Consider the following 17,749-nt stretch of genomic DNA (forward strand, 5'->3'; position numbering starts at 1 on the left):
CTGAAGAAACACCCTCGTAGTGTCATGTTAAGTCAGTCTTTGGTTTACAGGAATTTGCTATAGGATATGATTCCTATAGGAATTGAGTCCTTGGTTTTGTAGGAATGGATTCCTATTCATATGTAGGATTGGTCCTTATCCTTCATAGTTTAAAGAGAAAAAAACATTGGCTCGGCCCTAATGGAAAAATTCCTAAGCTATGAACCCAATGACAAAGGTGACCTATAACACGAACACCATTATAACTTTTTCATAAACACAGCCCGGTAATTTTTCTGCAAATAGGATGCTAATATATGTGTAGCAGATGTGATCATTTACATACAAACTCCATGATAACTTTAACCCGGTGTGGGAAAAGCTTTTGAAATACAACTCACTCCATGATAACTTTAACCCGGTGTGGGAAAAGCTTTTGAAATACAACTCGGTAACTTCTTTTGTAAATAATATAGGAGTCTAGGGAGCCTGTCCTTTACTTTGTCATACCGGTTGCGATATTGAGCATTCACCTTTTTTACTTTTTGCTCCGCTTGCAAGCTGTAATACTTTTATGACTTCGTGATACTTTGAGACCTTTTAATAAGATGGCTGCATGCATTGTTCCGATGCAGAGGCCGGGGGCAAGCCTCCTTTTCCAAAAAAAAAACTTCCCAGTCGATCAAATGGGGTTTCAACAAATGATGTTAACTGCATTCTATTGCAGAGGTGTCATGCTTCGTGTGGACGCGAAGCAAGGTGCTCCGAAGGATGGAAATTCTCCTCTTGAGCTCTTTCATGTTAATTTTTTTTTTCTGAACACCTCTTTCAGGTTAGTTTGTATGTGGACTAATTTTATCTTATTTTTGCGCCGAGCTAAAATGAGCAATCGCTGTCCTAAAGGTTTTAAAATCCAAGCTGTAGCTCAATGACACCATATCTTTAGTCACATGGATTAGCATAACAAAACAAATTTAATTGAACTGTAGAGATGTCTAGAATCAGTTATTGAGCAGAAAAAGGAAAGTAATCCATGAAAGGGAAACCCGTTAGGATGACATGAAAAGCAAATACTATTGTCCAAATTGTCTATCTGAATTCAGTTTCTCCCCTAGATACTTTGGAATTCTCTTCGCATTCGTCATCCATTACAATACTAGATTTTTCTGTCCAGATCGTTTATGGACGTTTATACATTCCTACTTTATGCATGTTTTCAATGCTATTTATCTGCCTGTTTTGGCCATGCAACTAGTATTTAATTTTGTTCGAACAAAGTTGTCCATGTAAACATCCAATTACATGTAAGATGTAACCATGTATTGTTTTATACTTCTAATATTTTTACCTGCTCTTTGCCTCGACAAGATTTATATAGTACTGGAGTGTTTTTACTCTGTGCAAAGCATATGTTCTTTTAAAACCCCTGTTGTCAGAACTTTCACACTTTTGTACCAATACACATACAGAGTACTTGAGATTGGCCACATAAAAATATGTTCCTTTAATACATTATGTTCCCTATATTTCTGTCTTCCCCCGAAATACTTTTGGAAGATGTAAGATCGTGGTTGTGTAATTAGTGATGCATACATACCTGATAATGTGGAATTATGAGATCAAAGTGTGATGGGAAAAAAGAGATGGTGGTAGTAATATTTTATTATTTTTATCCGATTGCTGCATTGCTATCATTACACATTTACAAGCTGCTCCAGTCATGAAACCACCGAACATTTGGTGCACTATATATACTAGTAAAATGTCCGTGCGTTGCTACGGGCTATAATACATATAAATAAATAAAACAAATTAAGGTCGTCTCCAAGGTCGAAGCTCATTTCTCTCTCAAATGTTCGGGCGTGTTCGGACATTAAACGGGTGCCATGCGGGCTCTCAATAACCAACTGGATAGTCCGGGCTCCCCCAAATCCGGCCCATATGGGGATAAATGTGATTGCCCGGACTATATGTCATTGTTATCTTGAACACGTAGTCCCAACACAAAAAACCCACCCTATGACGCACTTCTCCTTTTTCCTGCCGGACCCTCCCCTTCTCGCTCATTTCCTGCTGCTGCGGGGCATTTCTCGTTGGAGCCCTCTCCTCTAAAACATGATGAGACCCAGCTCATCTTCACCATGGCGCCCTCTCTCCTTCAAACCGTACTTACCCGCGGAACGGCAAGGATGAGTCCCCCGCCAACCGCCCTGCTTTCCACCATGATCACCTTTCCATGTGTTTGTGTCTACTCATCACCGCCATCAGGGGGGGGGGGGGAGGAGTGTGCTGCTCATGACGCCCCCAAGCTAAGAAGAAGAATCTGATGTCTCTTGAATCATTGCCACATTGTACCATAACGTACAATGTCATGCATTGCGACGAAACAAAATATGGTGTCTGTTGTTGGGCATGCAATTGATACATACCCTGCCCGTTATTAACTCTTGAAGCAACCAAACCAATGCATTTACCCTTCTAACCTAACCAACCAATTGTACGTGTTGATGAAAAAAATATGAACTGCCCGCTCATGCAGTTTGCTACAGATGGCATCTCTAATGAAATGCAATCAGCCACATTTTCTAAAGTAGGGATATTATTCCACTTAGACAGCCGTAATTGATCCGACCAACCCCAATCCACATTCGGCTCACTCTCAACCCTCACTCTTATCACAAAGTACATTAACTCATGTTCTAAGTGAGCCAATGACTACCACGGCTAGAGGCATCATTAAAAACACAACATCAATTTCTACACGATCATCGAAACTTCGGTTGAATCTCTAAGGAATTGAGTATGTCACAGAATTGTGTCACAGCCAGATCAAATAGACCACTATAAGATTCCTATATTTGGTTTGAACAGGCACGGTTGGCTTTGAACACTCTATGCTGGATGGGTTTCATATTAGTATCATACTTTTTCTTGTGCTCCAATATTTATTTACGCATCAACCCATCAGTGGATACATATTATCAGTGACATATATTCATCAAAGGGACGAAAGCCATTGTGCAGCTGTTCCTTAAACATCAATTCCTCGCCTTTGGGTCCTCCGCCCGTCAACGCCATTGTCTACTGTACGAATTCTTAAGAATAAGAGTGATGTTACTATGCAAGATACAAACTTGACAGCGACAATGTACTATGGATGCAGGATGTTGTTTATGATTGATTGGTTAGGCTAACTTGTTAGAGGCCAAAAAAAAACTTGTTAGAGGCCAAAAACAAAATAAAAAACTTGTTGGCTGGTTGTCATCTTCTATCGAACGGAGCTACAAATGAAGCCGCCAACGCATCATCAAGAATTAAAGCCATGACTCTTCTAGAAAAAAATAGTGATGTATAGCTTTCAAAAAAAATAATGATGTATTGAAATATGTATTTGACGGATTGAAGGGAATCATAACTGGTCAACTCATTGTATCCTTCAATACCTAAGATGAAAAAGAAACACCCCAATATAATTACATATTCTCTGCCCACCCTCTACACAAGTTCAGAATGAGGAAAAATGATACATTCAATTCTGGACAATAGATTAAAAACCTGTTTGCTCTATGTATCAAGAAAAACCGCTGCTAGAGTTCAACAAGTAAAACATTGCTCAAGAATGGATGTGTGATTTATAATATTCTGAAGATTACGTGAAACAGAACCTTGCTGGAGCGACTCTGTTCCACATACAAATGGAAATACCCACCTTGGATAATCTTTCTGTAAAACCATCCCATATCTTCTTATTAAATTCATATGTGCTGTCACCGAATTGGAATCCATGAACTCTCTCTAGTGTTGTAAGCCCCCAAAAGAAGCATATATTTGAGTTTCAGAGAAAAAAATAAATTTGTACCCATAACGACATAAGTTGCAAGGACTCTATTGAACATAGAAGCTTCAAAAAAAAATTAATTAAAAAAGGGTATCCTCTAAATCTAGCGTAGATGCATAACAACTGAAAGTGGAAAGAGTAACAAACATACATGCGCCATAATTTTACTAATAACTACTTACCTAGACATAATGGGAGTCCTTGACAAAGGAGGTGGATCCACATCCTGCTATGTATGAGAGGAACATCAGCTATGAAATTTACCTTCGAGATACTTCCATCTTATACAAGCTAAAATTAACTTGTCAACACACCTTTGACTTGAATTAGCATGGCTCTTACAATACAGAGTGTTCACTATTTTTCTGAAACCTACTTTTCTGAATCAGAATCAACAATACAGAGTGATCACTATTGAGTACTGAACTACACATAGTTTGCAATTGACGAAAAGCTTCATCAAGTATATCTGTGTATGTAGAAGAGGCCAAGGAGAGTACCCTGGCGAGAGCGTACGTCATGGAGCGAGGCTCCAGTCCAACAGTCCCAGCTCTCCCATGAGGATGCTCACCATACGTTGCAGTCCTGTAGCTTGTTAATTAAGTACAAAAACGAGAATCAATACCTAAGGGAAAAGATGTTTTAGAGCTCGCATGCTCCTCAACTAAGTAGATGACTGGAATAATACCAATGGTACACAATCTGGGTGAACCACTGGCGCGTCCTCCACCATGCTCCTCCTCCTCTAAGTCCAGAGCACCGGCCGGCCCCGTTTTCGTTCTGCCTAGGTATAGTCTGCCGAGGTGGCAAGCTGGCAGCAGCTTCGCGACAGCCTCCTCCGAGCTCCAGTGAACTGGCAACGTTGGTGCCGGCGCGCGGCGCAGTGTGCCCCCGACAGAGCTGATCTCCGAGTCCCACATGGCGCCTTGGCAGATTACGATCTCGTGTCGCGTCGAAGAGGACGACCATGGTGGTGTGCGGCCGGGTAGGGCATGGCGGGGACGAGACGTCCGCCCAGGATGCGGTTTTGTCGGCTGGCGAGTAGCTGGTCGAAGGTGGCTGGCATCGACGAGAACGGCACGGTGCCGTCACGATCGGACCCGGCCGTCGAAAGGAAGGAACGCGCTGGCAAGGCGATCCGGCGCGTCCACAGTGGCCGCACGAGGCAGCGCTACGCGCCCGTGGCCGGCAGTAGGTGCACCAACGAGTTCTGCTTTGCTCGCCCTACCATGTGCACGTTCAAAACTCACCTGACCATGCGCACATTCTCCGCCGACGCTGCATCTGCCTCGTCCAAAACATCTTGGGGGAGAGACGAGGAGGATTTGAGGAGTCTGCGGAGGAAGGAAGCAAGATTTACGGGATAGGCGGACGAAGGGGTGGGGTTTCATTCGATCGATGGGAGGCGGGGATCCTAAAGAGAGTTAATCTTAGCTCCAGAGTTAAAAGTTCTGGTGCAGCAAACCAACCGCCTAAAAAGGAGCGCAGCTTGCCATGGTGGGATGACATCAGATACTACATCCATGGAAAGATAGTTTTGTATTTCAATGAGACAAAATGGAAGATCCTGGCAACAACTAATCCTTATGAGAAGGTAGACAGACTGCAAATTGTTTCTGAATACATGGAAATCCAGCAAACGGATGGGCATGTAGATGTCTCTGCAAAGGAATTCGGGATGTATATCAGTAGCTTAGAGAGTATGATGAAGAATTGCAGCTTAAAAGTGCCATCTGGCGTGCCCAGGCCTTTTATTTATGCTCCTTTGTTCTCTCTTAATGTGATTATCGACTGGCTTTGTTCTCTCTTAAAATATGGTCAGAGCACTCGTGTGCGGGCAGCCGATGCACATATTTGGCGCGTGACGCGCTGGCTAATGAGCCAGAGCCATTGTTTAAAAAACGAACCGAAAATCGAATCGAAAAGGTTGTCGGTTCAAGATTTTACCGGTCGGACCGCCGGTTCACCGGTTCGTTTGTCGGTTATTTAAGCAATAAAATAATATATGTTGATTAATATATTTGTTAATATAGTGTGAAACAATGATCAAATAAAATTATATCCATGTAGTGGACGATAAAGTAGCACAACAAAGTTGGTTATTGGGCCATGGGCAGGCCCCGCGTACGGCTCACACGACCTTGGATCGAATCCCAATTTCTCAATTTATATTAAAACATTTGTCCTGGTTTTTCCTGGTTAATGGCCCGGTTTTTTTATCGGTCTTCCAGAAAACCAGCCGGTTCGACCGGTTTTCTCCTGTCTGATCGCAGAAAGGTCTTATTAGCTTAAAACCCCGCTGAGGTTGCCGGTTCCGGATTTTCCGGTTCGACCGCCGGTCCGGTCTGGTTTTTTAAAGTATGGCCAGAGCACTCGTGTGCGGGCAGCCGGTGCACATATTTGGCGCGTGACGCGCTGGCTAACGAGCCAGAGCCATAGTTTAAAAAACGAACCGAAAATCGAATCGGAAAGGTTGTCGGTTCAGGATTTTACCGGTCGGACCGCCGGTTCACCGGTTCGTTTGTCGGTTATTTAAGCAATAAAATAATATATGTTGATTAATATATTTGTTAATATAGTGTGAAACAATGATCAAATAAAATTATATCCATGTAGTGGACGACAAAGTAGCACAACAAAGTTGGTTATTGGGCCATGGGCAGGCCCCGCGTACGGCTCACACGACCTTGGATCGAATCCTAATTTCTCAATTTATATTAAAACATTTGTCCTGGTTTTTCCCGGTTAAATGGCCCGGTTTTTTTTATCGGTCTTCCAGAAAACAAGCCGGTCCGACCGGTTTTCTCCTGTCTGATCGCAGAAAGGTCTTATTAGCTTAAAACCCCGCTGAGGTTGCTGGGTCCGGATTTTTCGGTTCGACCATCGGTCCGGTCCGGTTTTCCAAAATATGGCCAGAGCACTCGTGTGCGGGCAGGCGGTGCACATATTTGGCGCGTGACGCGCTGGCTAATGAGCCACAGCCATAGTTTAAAAAACGAACCAAAAATCGAATCGGAAAGGTTGTTGGTTCAGGATTTTACCAGTTGGACCGCCGGTTCACCGGTTCGTTTGTCGGTTATTTAAGCAATAAAATAATATATGTTGATTAATATATGTGTTAATATAGTCTGAAACAATGATAAAATAAAATTATATCCATGTAGTAGACGACAAAGTAGCACAACAAAGTAGGTTATTGGGCCATGGGCACGCCCCGCGTACGGCTCACACGACCTTGGATCGAATCCCAATTTCTCAATTTATAATAAAACATTTGTCCTTGTTTTTCCCGGTTCAATGGCCCTTTTTTTACCGGTCTTCCAGAAAACCTGCCGGTTCGACCAGTTTTTTCCTGTCTAATGGCAGAAAGGTCTTATTAGCTTAAAACCCCGCAGAAGTTGCCGGTTCCGGATTTTCCGGTTCGACCGCCGGTCCGGTCTGGTTTTTTAAAGTATGGCCAGAGCACTCGTGTGCGGGCAGCCGATGCACATATTTGGCGCGTGACGCGCTGGCTAATGAACCAGAGCCATAGTTTATAAAACGAACCGAAAATCGAATCGGAAAGGTTGTCGGTTCAGAATTTTACCGGTCGGACCGCCGGTTCACCGGTTCGTTTGTCGATTATTTAAGCAATAAAATAATATATGTTGATTAATATATGTGTTAATATAGTCTGACACATGATTAAATAAAATTATATCCATGTAGTGGACGACAAAGTAGCACAACAAAGTTGGTTATTGGGCCATGGGCAGGCCCCGCGTACGGCTCACACAACCTTGGATCGAATCCCAATTTCTCAATTTATATTAAAACATTTGTCCTGGTTTTTCCCGGTTTAATGGCCCGGTTTTTTATCGGTCTTCTAGAAAACCAGCCGGTTCGACCGATTTTTTCCTGTCTGATTGCAGAAAGGTCTTATTAGCTTAATACCCCGCAGAGGTTGCCGGTTTCGGATTTTCCGGTTCGACCGCCGATCCGGTCCGGTTTTTTAAACTATGGCCAGAGCACTCGTGTGCGGGCAGCCGGTGCACATATTTGGCGCGTGACGCGCTGGCTAATTAGCCAGAGCCATAGTTTAAAAAACGAACCGAAAATCGAATCGGAAAGGTTGCCGGTTCAGGATTTTACCGGTCGGACCGCCGGTTCACCGGTTTGTTTGTCGGTTATTTAAGCAATAAAATAATGTATGTTGATTAATATATGTGTTAATATAGTGTGAAACAATGATCAAATAAAATTATATCCATGTAGTGGACGACAAAGTAGCACAACAAAGTTGGTTATTGGGCCATGGGCAGGCCCCGCGTATGGCTCACAGACCTTGGTCGAATCCCAATTTCTCAATTTATATTAAAACATTTGTCCTGATTTTTCCCGGTTCAATGGCCCTTTTTTTACCGGTGTTCCAGAAAAACTGCCGGTTCAACCGGTTTTCTCCTGTCTAATCGCAGAAAGGTCTTATTAGCTTAAAACCCCGCAGAAGTTGCCGGTTCCGGATTTTCCAGTTCGACCGCCGGTCCGGTCAGTTTTTTAAACTATGGCCAGAGCACTCGTGTGCCGGCAGCCGGTGCACATATTTGGCGCGCGACGCGCTAGCTAATGAGCCACAGCCATAGTTTAAAAAACGAACCGAAAATCGAATCGAAAAGGTTGTCGGTTCAGGATTTTACCGGTCGGACCGCCGGTTCACCGGTTCGTTTGTCGGTTATTTAAGCAATAAAATAATATATATTGATTAATATATTTGTTAATATAGTGTGAAACAATGATCAAATAAAATTATATCCATGTAGTGGACGACAAAGTAGCACAACAAAGTTGGTTATTGGGCCATGGGCAGGCCCCGCGTATGGATCACACGACCTTGGATCGAATCCCAATTTCTCAATTTATATTAAAACATTTGTCCTGGTTTTTCCCGGTTCAATGGTCCGGTTTTTTTATCGGTCTTCCAGAAAACCAGCTGGTTCGACCGGTTTTCTCCTGTCTAATCGCAGAAAGGTCTTATTAGCTTAAAACCCCGCTGAGGTTGTCGGTTCTGGATTTTCTGGTTCGACCGCCGGTCCGGTCCGATTTTTTAAAATATGGCCAGAGCACTCGTGCGCGGGCAGCCGGTGCACATATTTGGCGTGTGGCGCGCTGGTTAATTAGCCAGAGCCATAGTTTAAAAAACGAACCGAAAATCGAATCCGAAAGGTTGTCGGTTCAGGATTTTACCGGTCGGACCACCGGTTCACCGGTTCGTTTGTCGGTTATTTAAGCAATAAAATAATATATGTTGATTAATATATGTGTTAATATAGTGTGAAACAGTGATCAAATAAAATTATATCCATGTAGTGAACGACAAAGTAGCACAACAAAGTTGGTTATTGGGCCATGGGCACGCCCCGCGTATGGCTCACACGACCTTGGATTGAATCCCAATTTCTCAATTTATAATAAAACATTTGTCCTGGATTTTCCCGGTTCAATGGTCCTTTTTTTACCGGTCTTCCAGAAAACCTGCCGGTTCGAACCGTTTTTTCCTGTCTAATTGCAGAAAGGTCTTATTAGCTTAAAACCCAACAGAAGTTGTCGGTTCCGGATTTTCCGGTTCGATCGCCGGTCCGGTCTGGTTTTTTGAACTATGGCCAGAGCACTCGTGTGCGGGCGGCCGGTGCACATATTTGGCGCGTGACGCGCTGGCTAATGAGGCAGAGCCATAGTTTAAAAGACGAACCGAAAATCGAATCAGAAAGGTTGTCGGTTCAGAATTTTACCGGTTCGTTTGTCGGTAATTTAAGCAATAAATTAATATATGTTCATTAATATATGTGTTAATATTGAAACAATGATCAAATAAAATTATATCCATGTAGTGGACGACAAAGTAGCACAACAAAGTTGGTTATTGGGCCATGGGCACGCCCCGCGTACGGCTCACACGACCTTGATCGAATCCCAATTTCTCAATTTATATTAAAACACTTGTCCTGGTTTTTCCTGGTTCAACGGCCCGGTTTTTTTATTGGTCTTCTAGAAAACCAGCCGGTTTGACAGGTTTTCTCCTATCTGATCGCAGAAAGGTCTTATTAGCTTAAAACCCCGCTGAGGTTGCCGGCTCCGGATTTCCCAGTTCGACCGCCGGTCCGGTCCGATCTTTTAAACTATGGCCAGAGCACTCGTGTGCAGGCAGCTGGTGCACATATTTGGCGCGTGACGCGCTGGCTAATGATCCAGAGCCATAGTTTAAAAAACGAACCGAAAATCGAATCGGAAAGGTTGTCGGTTCAGGACTTTACTGGTCGGACCGCCGGTTCACCGGTTCGTTTATCGGTTATTTGAGCAATAAAATAATATATGTTGATTAATATATGTGTTAATATAGTGTGAAACAGTGATCAAATAAAATTATATCCATGTAGTGGACGACAAAGTATCACAACAAAGTTGGTTATTGGGCCATGGGCAGGCCCCACGTACGGCTCACACGACTTTGGATCGAATCCCAATTTCTCAATTTATATTAAAACATTTGTCCTGGTTTTTCCCGGTTCAATGGCTCGGTTTTTTATCGGTCTTCCAGAAAACCAGCCGGTTCGACCGGTTTTCTCCTGTCTGATCGCAGAAAGGTCTTATTAGCTTAAAACCCCGCTGAGGTTGCCGGTTCCGGATTTTCCGGTTCGACCGCCGGTCCGGTCCGGTTTTCCAAAATATGGCCAGAGCACTCGTGTGCGGGCAGGCGGTGCACATATTTGGCGCGTGACGCGCTGGCTAATGAGCCAGAGCCATAGTTTAAAAAACGAACCGAAAATCGAATCGGAAAGGTTGTTGGTTCAGGATTTTCCCGGTCGGACCGCCGATTCACCGGTTCGTTTGTCGGTTATTTAAGCAATAAAATAATATATGTTGATTAATATATGTGTTAATATAGTCTGAAACAATGATCAAATAAAATTATATCCATGTAGTGGACGACAAAGTAGCACAACAAAGTTGGTTATAGGGCCATGGGCAGGCCCCGCGTACGGCTCACACGACCTTGGATCGAATCCCAATTTCTCAATTTATATTAAAACATTTGTCCTGGTTTTTCCCGATTCAATGGCCCGGCTTTTTTATCGGTCTTTCAGAAAACCAGCTGGTTCGACCGGTTTTCTCCTGTCTGATCGCAGAAAGGTCTTATTAGCTTAAAACTCCGCAGAGGTTGCCGGTTCCAGATTTTCCGGTTCGACCGCCGGTACGGTCCGGTTTTTTAAAGTATGGCGAGAGCACTCGTGTGCGGGCAGCCGGTGCACATATTTGGCGCGTGACGCGCTCGCTAATGAGCAAGAGCCATAGTTTAAAAAACGAACCGAAAATCGAATCGGAAAGGTTGTCGGTTCAGGATTGTACCGGTCGGACCGCTGGTTCACCGATTCGTTTGTCGGTTATTTAAGGAAGAAAATAATATATGTTGATTAATATATGTGTTAATATAGTGTGAAACAATGATCAAATAAAATTATATCCATGTAGTGGACGAACAAAGTACCACAACAAAGTTGGTTATTGTGCCATGGGCAGGCCCCACGTACGGCTCACACGACCTTGGATCGAATCCCTTCTTAATTTATATTAAAACATTTGTCCTGGTTTTTCCCGGTTCAATGGCCCCTTTTTTAACAGTCTTCCAGAAAACCTGCTGGTTCGATCAGTTTTTTCCTGTCTGATTGCAGAAAGGTCTTACTAGCTTTAAACCCGGAGAGGTTGCCGGTTTCGGATTTTCCGGTTCGACCGTCGGTCCGGTCCGGTTTTTTAAACTATGGCTAGAGCACTCGTGTGCGGGTAGCCGGTGCACATATTTGGCGCGTGACGCGCTGCCTAATGAGCCAGAGCCATAGTTTAAAAAATGAACCGAAAATCGAATCGGAAAGGTTGTCGGTTCAGGATTTTACCGGTCAGACCGCCGGTTCACCGGTTCGTTTGTCGGTTATTTAAGCAATAAAATAATATATGTTGATTAATATATGTGTTAATATAGTGTGAAACAGTGATCAAATAAAATTATATCCATGTAGTGGACGACAAAGTAGCACAACAAAGTTGGTTATTGGGCCATGGGCAGGCCCCGCGTACGGCTCACACGACCTTGGATCGAATCCCAATTTCTCAATTTATATTAAAACATTTGTCCTGGTTTTTCCTGGTTCAATGGCCCTTTTTTTACCGGTCTTTCAGAAAACCTGCCGGTTCGACCAGTTTTTTCCTGTCTAATTGCAGAAAGGTCTTATTAGCTTAAAACCCCGCAGAGGTTGCCGGTTCCGGATTTTCCGATTCGACCGCCGGTCCGGTCTGGTTTTTTAAACTATGGCCAGAGCACTCGTGTGCGGGCAGCCGGTGCACATATTTGGCGCGTGACGCGCTGGCTAATGAGCCAGAGCCATAGTTTAAAAAACGAACCAAAAATCGAATCGGAAAGGTTGTCGGTTCAGGATTTTACAGGTCGGACCGCCGGTTCACCGGTTCGTTTGTCTGTTATTTAAGCAATTAAATGATATATGTTGATTAATATATGTGTTAATATAGTGTGAAACAATGATCAAATAAAATTATATCCATGTAGTGGACGACAAAGTAGCACAACAAAGTTGGTTATTGGGCCATGGGCAGGCCCCGCGTACGGCTCACACGACCTTGGATCGAATCCCAATTTCTCAATTTATATTAAAATATTTGTCCTGGTTTTTCCCGGTTCAATGGCCCGGTTTTTTATAGGTCTTCTAGAAAACCAGCCGGTTCGACCGGTTTTCTCCTGTCTGATTGCAGAGAGGTCTTATTAGCTTAAAACCCCGCTGAGGTTGCCGGTTCCGGATTTTTCGCTTTGACCGCCGGTCCGGTCTGGTTTTTTGAACTATGGCCAGAGAACACCCCCTCTTCTCCTAGTTTTTGTTGCCATCTCTACTTCAAAAGAATTAAGAATTTTTTAAAAAATCTAAATCTAAAAAATAGTGGACTTTTAAAAATGTTCTAGAAATCATAAAATGTTCATGGTTTAGTTTTTTTAAAATTATTATTTTTTGTGAATTCAAAAAATGTTCATGTTATTTTTAAAAAACATTCGCCGATTAAAACAGGTCAAGGTTTCAAAAAAATGTTTGCGTATTAAAAAATATTCACAGTTTAGAAAAATGTTCTAAAATACTAAAAAAATATCTGGGAATTTCTAAAAACTGGTCCCAAAGTTTTAAATGATGTTCATAAAATTTAAAAAATGTTTGCTGATTGAAAGAAACTTCATGAATTCAAAAAATGTTTTTCCAAAGCAACAAAATATTTCTGAATTTCGAAAGTTGTTCCTGAATTTCAAAACATGTTCGCCTATAAACAAACTTGTTCAGGAGTTCCAAAAAACTGTACGCAATTTAATAAGATGTTCGTGAATTCACAAAATTTCGTTAATTTGAAATATTCATGAATTTATAAATTGTTCGCAATTTCAAAGTTATGATAAACTTTTTTGAATTCGATAAAAAATTTGAATTTAAAATAGGTTCAACTGGATTTGAAAAAATGTTGCCGGATTTCAGAAAATATCCGTGATATTTGGAAATAAAAAAGGGAAAGGAAAAAACAAGACTAAATAAAATAAAAACGAAAATTTGAAGATTAAGGGTAAAAGAAAAAGAAAAAAACAAGAAAGAAAAAGAAACGGAATAACGGAAAATGGAAAAAAGGAAAAAAAATTCAAGGTGAACAAAAAAACAAAACCGGCCTAGGAAGGTTCTAGAACCTTTGCGAAACCAGATGGGGCTAATTGGGGGGGGGGGGGGGGGGGGTTCGCGCCAGGTAGTGCCTCTATTTCTCGCGTTACGCGAGTAGGGACGTTGCTCTCGCTGAAGAGCTCGCGTAACTCGGCCGGTCCAATTGGCGCCCGCGTTGTTGCTCTGTTTGAAATTTTGACGCCCGCGCCCTTTCTTCTCTCCTTTCCTTCTTGTTTCTTGTTTCTTCGCTACTTGTTTCTTTTGCTTGCCCTCCTGCGTTTCTTCTTCTCTTCCTTTCCTTCTCCTCCTTTTTTTTATTCTTCTCCTCCTTTGCCACTTATTATTGTTTCTTCTCTTCTTAATTCTTTTTGATACATTCAAGTAGTGGTACATTTCTTCTTTTCCATTGGAAAATGAACATATTGCTCAGTAATTTGTACATATTAAATTCATAACTTATTTTAAAAAATGTACACCTCAGTGAAAATGTGCATATGCCCTAGAAAAAGTTGTTCTCAACAACAAATTGTACTAAAATCTTCAATAGAAAGGCAGGGAAGAAAAATTGGATACTAACTGTTTCTACTTGATAGTAACATTCACTCAATAGAAAATGTAATCAATTCCTGGATAGTTTCAAATTAGTCACTTAAAAATGGCTATTCATAGATAGTAAACATTCAGTGATGCATTACTTTAATGCTTGCTAAATTCTCAATTTTTTTCTACATTTGTAAGATGGTGTTTCATGTTACTGTGTAGTGATCCATTACTTTAACGTCTTCTTTTGCTTGCCATGTTGAACTACCATGCTACATTAAGTACTTCTTTTGCTTGCCATGATGAACTCCAACTTGTCCATACCTTCTAACAATTTGGAACAGAAAGCTGAATTACTTCAAGTGTCAAAGGTACATGATGAGCAGATCTTAAGTGAGCATGACTGATTATGATTTATAAAAATTAGAAAGAGAAGTGAATGCATAAATGACAAAGTTAGAACAATAGGATTTTTGAAAGATAATTCCTATTCCTTGGAAGATGTGTTACTTCAAGTTCTCCCATGCTACAGTTTCCAATTACTCGAACTTGTCCAGACCTTGAAACAATTTGGAACAGAAAATCTAAATTACTCCAAGTGTTGAAGCTACATGAGCAAGAAAATGAAATTACTCCACAAGTGTCAAAAATTAGGAAGGAAACATAATGCATAATGCACTTTCATGTTTTTCTAGGAAGTCCTTCACAAATGGTAGTTTTATTCTGTTGCACTTGTTTGACAGCAGTTGCAACAATAATTTTCTCTCTTAAAGCTTGCACATCTACCTGAAGATTAACACAAGAGACATTATGCACTCAAGAAAAACTAACAAATCATCTACATCCAACATAACATAGCAAATTGAATAAATATCACTTCTTACTCTGAACAACTGATATAACCTTGTAGATTTAGTTGAGTGTCGTGCATTGCGATAGGCTTCAAATGAGGAGTTAACTGCTCTAGAATTATTGGAGGGGTATCCGACTGTATCGAAGAAAGGTGTTTTATTTATTTTAAACCCCATTTTCTCCAATACTTCATAGTATCAGGGAATATCAAGTATCCGATACAGTAATTTTGCGAAACTTCAGAACCGCCTCAGTTGTCATGAACACTGTATATCTTTGTGCCTTAGTTTTGTTTCTCTTGTGGGCGCGGTGTGTATGAACGTATAGTTGCTCTGTTTGGTAATTTTTATTGCCCTTTGGTGTGGTAGTGACGCGAAGGGGTCATGGAATTACTGTTTATATATCAGGCTCATGTAGATTATGATTTATTGCAATAATAGTTGTATGGCTTTTTTTGCAAGGAACTGAAGTTTGTGCTATATGTACCAGGGTAGATTTCTACTTGCTATAGCTAGTGGGCGTGTTATGGCACATTCATTTCATTCGGTTGTGCATGTTGGGAAAGAGATGCTAGAGCAAGAACTGGGGACGAGCAGTCTACACATTCCTGAACCACAACATGAAATGACCTGGAAAAAGATTGATCTCTTCGTGATTCTGAAAGATGTTCAAGCTATGTTGCACCGACTGATGTGGACCCTAGTGCGGGCCTATAGTGGCTTCCTCGTATTCTCGATAGTTTGGAGAAATTGAAGCGCACATGGGCCTTGCTAGAGAGAGTATTTATGCCAAAATTTTAGTTGTCTTACACTTTGATCTACACACCATGTGAATGACACATGTTCGGTTGATATTTCAAAGAGGCAAGGAATCTTTTACCACTCTTTTTTGAATAAAGGTTTGTGCCTTTACATGTTTGTTTGGTAATTTCACTCATAATTATTTTAAACAGGACCTATTTAATGAGTTAGCAGTATCTCAAAATTTGTCCTCATTTCTCGTTAATCTTTCTGGCACATGCCTAGGAAAAACAGTCTTCAGTATCCATCGGACGACGAAGATGTTGAAGAAGAGGCCGATGAGGTGGTTCCTAATGGAGTAGAAGAGGTGGAGCTTGCAAAAATTAATCTTGAACAGCGAGAAAGCGAGAGAAAGTTATTGCTTGATGATATAAGATCTTTAGCTGGAACTGGTGATAGTCATACCGATCATCTTTCTAAGGAAGGAGATAATTCGTTCTGGATGATTAATAGTGGGAAAGCATCGCTGGTTTTTTTTTGACTTTGTATATGGCCTGTTCGCAATAAATAATGTATTTTTTTATAGTGCCTTTATCATTATAATGAAGGGGAGCCTTGGTGCAGTGGTAAAGCTGCTGCCTTGTGACCATGAGGTCACAGGTTCAATTCCTGGAAACAGCCTCTTGCAGAAATGTAGAGAAAGGCTGCATGCGATAGACCCAAAGTGGTCGGACTCACTTTCTGTTATGTGTGTTGTTAGAGCCAAGTACATGTATCTGTTCCTCATGCCACAAATATCTCAGACTGAAATACACTGTATTGATTCTGTTTGCTCTATATCAGCTTCAAACATAGGAGTCAAAATTTCCAGTTACCAGAGTGTAGTTTCTTTACAATGTTTGACTGATATTATACTGTAATCAGGTGGAAGGACTGAAAAGAGACCTTCTAAATCTCCAGAAGTCTCAAAAATTTGCATCTTCTGCGTTAAGGAAAGCACTACAAAAAGCTGCCCAGTTACGCTTGATGGAAAAAGAAAAGAACAAAACCCCATCTTGTGCAAATCAGCAAAGTTGTATGGAGCATGCTTGCAGATGGGAATACTTTTGCCGAAGCTGAGATCAGTGATATGGTATGTGTTCAAACTTTTGTGGAACAGTTGTTTGTTTGTAGTTTCATTATTGTCTTTTGTATGTTTTTTGAGAACTTGTCTTTTGTATGTACCACATACCCACTCTAATGCATTAATTTACTGCAACTTTTTTTTTTATTCTTTTGGCTATGACGGATGTTTCACAATCTTAAGATTTTCTCAAACTACCTTTTCCCCTAGCGATTTATAATACTTTCCAATCGACTAACTATTCTGGTTGTTCAATCATTCATTTTTGAAATATTTGCAGGTATATGATTTTGATCGTGATTACAAAGACATTGGTGTTACTTGGTTTACGACTAAGTATTTCGTTGTGAGGAATTGCATGGCTAGTGCCAAATGTGATACATTGTTGTCTGCATGGAATGCACTTCCAGAAAAGTAAGGGCCTAGTTTTGGCTTTATCTCTATCATTGGTAATTCATCATATTATTGACGTATATATACCATGTTAAACTAGTGCGAGTTTCACACTCAATTCATCTTTTAATGCTATGTCACATTAGTGGGCAATTTGTTCTCAGTTACTTTATAACTCTTAAACTCAGCTCCATGCGGAGTGAGGAGGGGCACGGGCAGGAGACCCGCAACACCCCTTCTCCCGTGACACGTCCAGGACGTGCTGACGATTTGGTGGGGAGTGGGAATGCCGAGCAGGAGGCTCCGCGGTCTCGTTTTCCCGTTGTTGCTGCTAGCGGTGCCCGCTCGATCGCGTCATATCCCTCTCCACTAGCAATGAGAGATGGGCGTGGGAGCGGGGTGCCGACACCTCGAGAGCGATCTACGGAGGAGCTTATTGCTTTTGGTGGGTTCATGTATCCGGTGATGGTAGGCAGGCGTGTCAGCAACCGGATCCAGGAGCAACCAGATGCGGATGACCTGCAGTTAGGGCGTGCATGAGGGCGGCCAAGCTTTG

Source organism: Triticum aestivum, chromosome 4B, assembly GCF_018294505.1.
Source record: "Triticum aestivum cultivar Chinese Spring chromosome 4B, IWGSC CS RefSeq v2.1, whole genome shotgun sequence".
NCBI lineage: Eukaryota > Viridiplantae > Streptophyta > Magnoliopsida > Poales > Poaceae > Triticum > Triticum aestivum.